The sequence below is a fragment of the Rattus norvegicus genome, chromosome X (assembly GCF_036323735.1).
Source record: "Rattus norvegicus strain BN/NHsdMcwi chromosome X, GRCr8, whole genome shotgun sequence".
In the NCBI taxonomy this organism is placed as follows: domain Eukaryota; kingdom Metazoa; phylum Chordata; class Mammalia; order Rodentia; family Muridae; genus Rattus; species Rattus norvegicus.
In genome coordinates this window covers 7,098,903-7,108,018 of record NC_086039.1, presented here as the reverse complement: position 1 = coordinate 7,108,018, position 9,116 = coordinate 7,098,903, and the positions used below count along the sequence as shown (strand labels likewise).

Here is a 9,116-nt window from a genome sequence, read left to right as displayed (position 1 = left end):
TCCTTCTAAGGCATGCCTTCAGTGCCCTAAATATGTTATAGGCTTTACACTGGCATTTAAGACACATCTACAACACTGTACCTATTGATACTACTGTATACCTTTGTATCTTTCCATATACTTTCCTCTTTCTATCAAAAATGCTTTCCTCCTCCTTGTCCACTGGAAAACTGGCCATCATTCAAAGTCCTGATTCAGGAAGCTGAAGAGGTGAGCACTTGCTGCTTTTATAAGTTCCCATCTCCCATATCAGATGACTTACAACAGCCAGCTCCAAGGAGTTCTAACAATCTAGAAGGCAACTGCACATATGTACACATGCCCACAAACACACAAATAATCAAACTTTTAAAAGTACTAAAATGGTATTTTTAAAAAATAAACAAAATCAGGCTGGAGAGATGGCTAAGCAGTTAAGAGTACTGGCTGCTCTTCCAGAGGTCCTGAGCTCAATTTGCAGTGACCAAATGGTGACTTGCAACCATCTATAATGGGATATAATATCTTCTTATGGTGTGTCTGAAGACAGCTACAGTGTATGCATATAAATAAAATAAAGTCCTAAAAAATAAATAAAATCCTATTCAGAAAATAGTCTTACAAAGATGGCTCAATTTCTCCCATAGTAATTACAAAGTGGAAAAATTCCTTTTATAATAGTCTTATCTGATGTCACCTAACTGAATTAGCCTATCTTTCACTGATGGTAACAGAATGGCTAGTGTGTGTGTGTGTGTGTGTGTGTGTGTGTGTGTGTGTGTGTGTGTGTGTATGGGGGGAGAGAGAGAGAGAGAGAGAGAGAGAGAGAGAGAGAGAGAATGCTCATGAGCTCAAGGCATCCAAGTTTGCAGGCCCAAATATAGTGATGATGTTCTTGCTACCTAGCTGCCTCTTCTTATGGAATTGTCAGGATTCATGTATAGAAGCTGCATTCTAATAACCATATTCAATCCAATTACCTCTCTAGGCCTCATGTCTGAATATTATGGATAAAATTTCTGTAGTGGTTTGGATAAGAATGTGTAGAAATAGCCTGCATCCACAGCTGACTCTATGCCTTAGCTCTCTGATGGAAGATTTGGTAGAGACAGAGCTAGATTTTCAGAAGTGTGGATAATCCTGAGAGCGCAGGTGAGACCACCACTTCTGCTCACATTCCTGGCCCAAAAGGAACATACTTGGAGACCCCTGGGCCCAGGAACTGAAGAGCAGTCTGAGACAGGATATTTCTAGTTTCCACCTGTGCCTGGAGCTGACCCTGTGCCACAGCACTATATACCCAGATCCCGCTGGGAGAAAGCAGTCTCCAAGAGTGCTGACAAACACACAGAAGGGCCAAGCCACTGTCAGAGACAGCAACCAGCTAACACCAGAGACAACCAGATGGCGAGAGGCAAGGGCAAGAACATAAGCAACAGAAACCAAGGCGACTTGGTATCATAAGAACCCAGTTCTCCCACCACAACAAGCACAGGATACCTGAACACATGGGAAAAGTAAGATTTTAAAATCATAACTCATGATGACATTAGAGGATTTTAAGAAGGACATAAATAACTTACTTAAAGAAATACAGGACAGGGCTGGAGAGATGGCTCAGCGGTTAAGAGCACCCGACTACTCTTCCAGAGGTCCTGAGTTCAATTCCCAGCAACCACATGGTGGCTCACAACCATCTGTAAAGAGATCCGATGCCCTCTTCTGGTGTATCTGAAGACAGCTACAGTGTACTTATATATAATAAATAAATCTTAAAAAAAAAAAAAAGAAATACAGGACAATACAGGTAACCAGGTAGAAGCCCATAAAGAGGAAACACAAAAATCCTTTAAAGAATTACAGGAAAACACAACCAAACCAGTGAAGGACTTGAACAAAACCATCCAAGATCTAAAAACAGAAATAGGAACAATAACAAAATCACAAAGGGTGAGAACCCTGGAGATAGAAAAACAAGGAAAGAGATCAGGATCATAGATGCAAGTGTTACCAACAGAATAAAGAGATAGAAGAGAGAATCTCAGGGGCAGAAGATACCATAGAAAACATTGACACAACCATCAAAGAAAATGCAAAACACAAAAAGCTCATAACCTAAAACATCCAGGAAATCCAGGACACAGTAAGAAGATTATCCTTAAGGATAATAGGTATCAAAGCAACCTGTCTGGTGAACTCAGGACACACAGAGGCAAAATTCCTCTAGAACCGGACACTTCCGGTATTTAGCAGGAGTCCCAAACAGGCGGATCCCTGCCTGCAGCAGCTCTCTGCTCCCAAACCCCGTGGGAGAGAGCCCTCACCGCCTGGTCAGGTGGGCACTCCTGAGACTGCAGAGCGGAAGAGACCACCAACACTGCCCACCCCTGCCCACATCCCTGGCCCAAGAGGAAACTGCATATGGCCTCTGGGTTCCCGCAGAGGAGGCCCCAGGAGCAGCAGATCCTCTGCGACTGAGACACCGCCGGAACCTGAAGGGACAGACCAGATAAACAGTTCTCTGCACCCAAATCCCGTGGGAGGGAGAGCTAAACCTTCAGAGAGGCAGACACACTTGGGAAACCAGAAGAGACTGCACTCTGCACACATTACTGATTCCAGAGGAAAACACCAAACGCCATCTTGAACCCTGGTGCACAGAAGCTCCTGGAAAGGGCTGCGCAGATCTTCCTGGTTGCTGCGGCCGCGGAGAGATCATAAGGAACACCTCACAAGCAAACTTGAGCCTCAGGACCACAGGTAAGACCAAAATTTCTGCTCCAATCGACCTGCCTGGTGAACTCAAGACACAGGCCCACAGGAACAGCTGAAGACCTGTAGATAGGAAAAACTACACGCCCGAAAGCAGAACACTCTGTCCCCATAACTGGCTGAAAGAAAACAGGAAAACAGGTCGACAGCACTCCTGAAACACAGGCTTATAGGACAGTCTAACCACTATCAGAAATAGCAGAACAAAGTAACACTAGAGATAATCTGATGGTGAGAGGCAAGCACAGGAAACCAAGCAACAGAAACCAAGACTATATGGCATCATCAGAACCCAATTCTCCCACCAAAGCAAACATGGAATATCCAAACACACCAGAAAAGCAAGATCTAGTTTCAAAATCATATTTGATCATGATGCTTGAGGACTTCAAGAAAGACGTGAAGAACTCCCTTAGAGAACAAGTAGAAGCCTACAGAGAGGAATCGCAAAAATCCCTAAAAGAATTCCAGGAAAACATAAATAAACAAGTAGAAGCCCATAGAGAGGAGTCACAAAAATCCCTGAAAGAATTCCAGGAAAACACAATCAAACAGTTGAAGGAATTAAAAATGGAAATAGAAGCAATCAAGAAAGAACACATGGAAACAATCCTGGATATAGAAAACCAAAAGAAGAGACAATGAGCTGTAGATACGAGCTTCACCAACAGAATACAAGATATGGAAGAGAGAATCTCAGGAGCAGAAGATTCCATAAAAATCATCGACTCAACTGTCAAAGATAATGTAAAGCAGAAAAACCTACTGGTACAAAAAACACAGGAAATCCAGGACTCAATGAGAAGATCAAACCTAAGGATAATAGGTATAGAAGAGTGAAGGCTCCCAGATCAAAGAATCAGTAAATATCTTCAACAAAATCATAGAAGAAAACTTCCCTAACCTAAAGAAAGAGATACCCATAAGCATACAAGAAGCCTACAGAACTCCAAATAGATTGGACCAGAAAAAAACTCCTCCAGTCACATAATAGTCAAAACACCAAAGGCACAAAATAAAGAAAGAATATTAAAAGCAGTAAGGGGAAAAGGTCAATTAACATATAAAGGCAGACCTATGAGAATTACACCAGAATTTTCGCCAGAAACTATGAAAGCCAGAAGATCCTGGACAGATGTCATACAGACCTTAAGAGAACACAAATGCCAGACCAGGTTACTGTATCCAGCAAAACTCTCAATTAACATAGATGGAGAAACCAAGATATTCCATGACAAAACAAAATTAACACAATATCTTTCTACAAATCCAGCACTACAAAGGATAATAAGTGGTAAAGCCCAACATAAGGAGGCAAGCTATACCCTAGAAGAAGCAAGAAACTAATCGTCTTGGCAACAAAACAAAGAGAAGAAAAGCACACAAACATAACCTCATATCCAAATATGAATATAACAGGAAGCAAAAATTACTATTCCTTAATATCTCTCAATATCAATGGTCTCAACTCCCCAATAAAAAGACATAGATTAACAAACTGGATACGCAACGAGGACCCTACATTCTGCTGCCTACAGGAAACACACTTCAGAGACAAAGACAGACACTATCTCAGAGTGAAAGCCTGTGCTTGACAGATACCTTCTAAGTGGTATTCTTTGGATATATAGTTTGGTCAATAAAGAAACCAGAAGCTCTCTTCCTCTTCTGGCTTGACACGAATAACCTGTGTGTGTGTGCTTCTTTCATCCCGCAGGCTTTCGCCCCTGTCAGTGCTGGCGCCGACACTGAGGTACAGAAAGATACAAATAATCCCATGCGTGCTATCAGACCACCACGGCCTACAGCTGGTCTTCAATAACAATAAGGGAAGAATGCCCACATATACGTGGAAATTGAAAAATGCTCTACTCAATGATAACCTGGTCAAGGAAGAAATAAAGAAAGAAATTAAAGACTTTTTAGAATTTAATGAAAATGAAAGTACAATATACCCAAACTTATGGGACACAATGAAAGCTGTGCTAAGAGGAAAAGTCATAGCGCTGAGTGCCTGCAGAAAGAAACAGGAAAGAGCATATGTCAAGAGCTTGACAGCACACCTAAAAGCTCGAGAACAAAAAGAAGCAAATACACCCAGGAGGAGTAGAAGGCAGGAAATAATCAAACTCAGAGCTGAAATCAACCAACTAGAAACAAAAAGGACCATAGAAAGAATCAACAGAACCAAAAGTTGGTTCTTTGAGAAAATCAACAAGATAGATAAACGCTTAGACAGACTAACGAGAGGACACGGAGAGTGTGTCCAAATTAACAAAATCAGAAATGAAAAGGGAGACATAACTACAGATCCATAGGAAATTCAAAAAATCATCAGATCTTACTATAAAAGCCTATATTCAACAAAACTTGAAAATCTACAGGAAACGGACAATTTCCTAGACAGATACCAGGTACCGAAGTTAAATCAGGAACAGATAAACCAGTTAAACAACCCCATAACTCCTAAGGAAATAGAAGCAGTCATTAAAGGTCTCCCAACCAAAAAGAGCCCAGGTCCAGACCGTTTAGTGCAGAATTCTATCAGACCTTCATAGAAGACCTCATACCAATATTATCCAAACTATTCAACAAAATTAAAACAGATGGAGCACTACCGAATTCCTTCTATGAAGCCACAATTACTCTTATACCTAAACTACACAAAGACCCAACAAAGAAAGAGAACTTCAGACCAATTTCCCTTACGAATATCAATGCAAAAATACTCAATAAAATTCTGGTAAACCGAATCCAAGAGCACATCAAAACCATCATCCACCATGATCAAGGAGGCTTCATCCCAGGCATACAGGGATGGTTTAATATACGGAAAACCATCAATGTGATCCATTATATAAACAAACTGAAAGAACAAAACCACATGAACATTTCATTAGATGCTGAGGAAGCATTTGACAAAATTCACCACCCCTTCATGATAAAAGTCCTGGAAAGAATAGGAATTTAAGGCCCATACCTAAACATAGTAAAAGCCATATACAGCAAACCTGTTGATAACATTAAACTAAATGGAGAGAAACTTGAAGAGATCCCACTAAAATCAGGGACTAGACAAGGCTGCCCACTCTCTCCCTACTTATTCAATATAGTTCTTGAAGTTCTAGCCAGAGCAATCAGACAACAAAAGGAGGTCAAGGGGATACAGATTGGAAAAGAAGAAGTCAAAATATCACTATTTGCAGATGATATGATAGTATATTTAAGTGATCCCAAAAGTTCCACCAGAGAACTACTAAGGCTGATAAACAACTTCAACAAAGTGGCTGGGTATAAAATTAACTCAAATAAATCAGTAGCCTTCCTCTACACAAAAGAGCAACAAGCCGAGAAAGAAATTAAGGACACGACACCCTTCATAATAGATCCAAATAATATAAAGTAGCTCGGTGTGACTTTAACCAAGCAAGTAAAAGATCTGTCCAATAAGAACTTCAAGACTCTGTAGAAAGAAATTGAAGAAGACCTCAGAAGATGGAAAGATCTCCCATGCTCATGGATTGGCAGGATTAATATAGTAAAAATGGCCATTCTACCAAAACGATCTACAGATTCAATGCAATCGCCATCAAAATACCAATCCAATTCTTCAAAGAGTTAGACAGAACAATTTGCAAATTCATCTGGAATAACAAAAAACCCAGGATAGCTAAAACTATCCTCAACAATAAAAGGACTTCAGGGGGAAATCACTATCCCTGAACTCAAGCAGTATTACAGAGCAATAGTGATAAAAACTGCATGGTATTGGTACACAGACAGACAGATAGACCAATGGAACAGAATTGAAGACCCAGAAATGAACCCACACACCTATGGGCACTTGATTTTTGACAAAGGAGCCAAAACCATCCAATGGAAAAAAGATAGCATTTTCAGCAAATGGTGCTGGTTCAACTGGAGGTCAACATGTAGAAGAATGCAGATTGATCCATGCTTATCACCCTGTACAAAGCTTAAGTCCAAGTGGATAAAGGACCTCCACATCAAACCAGATACACTCAAACTAATAGAAGAAAAACTAGGGAAGCATCTGGAACACATGGGCACTGGAAAAAATTTCCTAAACAAACACCAGTGGCTTATGCTCTAAGATCAAGAATCGACAAATGGGATCTTATAAACCTGCAAAGCTTCTGTAAGGCAAAGGACACTGTGGTTAGGACAAAACGGCAACCAACAGATTGGGAAAAGATCTTTACCAATCCTACAACAGATAGAGGCCTTATATCCAAAATATACAAAGAACTCAAGAAGTTAGGCCGCAGGGAGACAAATAACCCTATTAAAAAATGGGGTTCAGAGCTAAACAAAGAATTCACAGCTGAGGAATGTCGAATGGCTGAGAAACACCTAAAGAAATGTTCAATGTCTTTAGTCATAAGGGAAATGCAAATCAAAACAACCCTGAGATTTCACCTCACACCAGTCAGAATGGCTAAGATCAAAAACTCAGGTGACAGCAAATGCTGGCGAGGATGTAGAGAAAGAGGAACACTTCTCCATTGTTGGTGGAATTGCAGACTGGTAAAACCATTCTGGAAATCAGTCTGGAGGTTCCTCAGAAAATTGGACATTGAACTGCCTGAGGATCCAGCTATACCTCTCTTGGGCATATACCCAAAAGATGCCCCAACATATAAAAAAGACACGTGCTCCACTATGTTCATAGCAGCCTTATTTATAATAGCCAGAAGCTGGAAAGAACCCAGATGCCCTTCAACAGAAGAATGGATACAGAAAATGTGGTATACATCTACACAATGGAATATTACTCAGCTATCAAAAACAATGACTTTATGAAATTCGTAGGCAAATAGTTGGAACTGGAAAATATCATCCTGAGTGAGGTAACCCAATCACAGAAAAACACACATGGTATGCACTCATCGATAAGTGGCTATTCGCCCAAATGCTTGAATTACCCTAGATGCCTAGAACAAATGAAACTCAAGACGGATGATCAAAATGTGAATGCTTCACTCCTTCTTTAAAAGGGGAACAAGAATACCCTTGGCAGGGAATAGAGAATGAACCCCATTTTTAATAGGGTTATTTGCTCCCTGCAGTCTAACTTCATGAGTTCTTTGTATATTTTTGATATAAGCCCTCTATCAGTTGTAGGATTAGTAAAGATCTTTTCCCAATCTGTTGGTTGCTGTTTTGTCCTAACAACAGTGTCCTTTGCCTTACAGAAGCTTTGCAGTTTTGTGAGATCACATTTGTTGATTCTTGATATTAGAGCATAAGCCATTGGTGGTTTTTTGTTCAGAAAATTTTCTCCAGTGCCCATGTGTTCGAGATGCTTCCCCACTTTTTCTTCTATTCATTTTAGTGTATCTGGTTTGATGTGGAGGTCCTTGATCTGCTTGGACATTGTACAGGTTGATAAGCATGGATCGATCTTCATTCTTCTACATGCTGACCTCCAGTTGAACAAGCACCATTTGCTGAAAATGCTATCTTTTTTCCATTGACTGGTTTTGGCTCTTTTGTCAAAGATCAAGTGACCTTAGGTGTGTGGGTTCATTTCTGGGTCTTCAATTCTATTTCACTGCTCTCTCTGTCTCTGTAACAATACCATGCAGTTTTTTATCACTATTGCTCTGTAATACTGCTTCAGTTCAAGGATAGTGATTCCCCCAGAAGTCCTTTTATTGTTAAGGATAGTTTTAGCTATCCTGGGTTTTTTGTTATTCCAGATGAATTTGCAAATTGTTCTGCCTATCTCTATGAAGAATGGGGTAGTAATTTTGATGGGCATTGCATTGAATCTGTAGATCACTTTTGGTAAAATGGCGAATTTTACTATATTAATCCTGCCAATCCATGAGCATGGGAGAACTTTCCATCTTCTGAGATCTTCAATCTCTTTCTGCAGAGGCTTGAATTTCTTATCATACAGATCTTTCACTTGCTTGGTTACAGTCACACCAAGGTATTTTATATCATTTGGGACTATTATGAAGGGTGTCGTTTTCCTAATTTTTTTCTCGGCTTGTTTCTGTTTTGTGTAGAGGTAGGCTACTGATTTATTTGAGTTAATTTTATACCCAGCTACTTTGCTGAAGGTGTGTTTTAGGTATAGTAGTTCTCTGGTGGATCTTTTGGGATCATTTAAATATACTATAATATCACCTGTGAATAGTGATATTTTGACTTCTTCTTTTCCAGTCTGTATCCCTTTGATCTCCTTTTGTTGTCTGATTGCTCTGGCTAGAACTTCAAAAGGTATATTGAATGAGAAGAGAGAGAGTGGGCAGCCTTATCTAGTCCCTGATTTTAGTGGGATTGCTTCAACTATCTCTCCATTTAGTTTAATATTAGCTACTGGTTTGCTGTAT

The 9,116-nt window shown here is 40.1% G+C and overlaps 1 long non-coding RNA gene across 2 annotated transcripts in view; it reads right to left on the bottom strand.

Moving 5' to 3' along the window:
* LOC120099295 (uncharacterized) overlaps nt 1–9,116 on the bottom strand; it is a 130,473-nt gene that overhangs the window by 92,973 nt on the left and 28,384 nt on the right. The gene's annotated exons all lie outside the window — the stretch shown is intronic.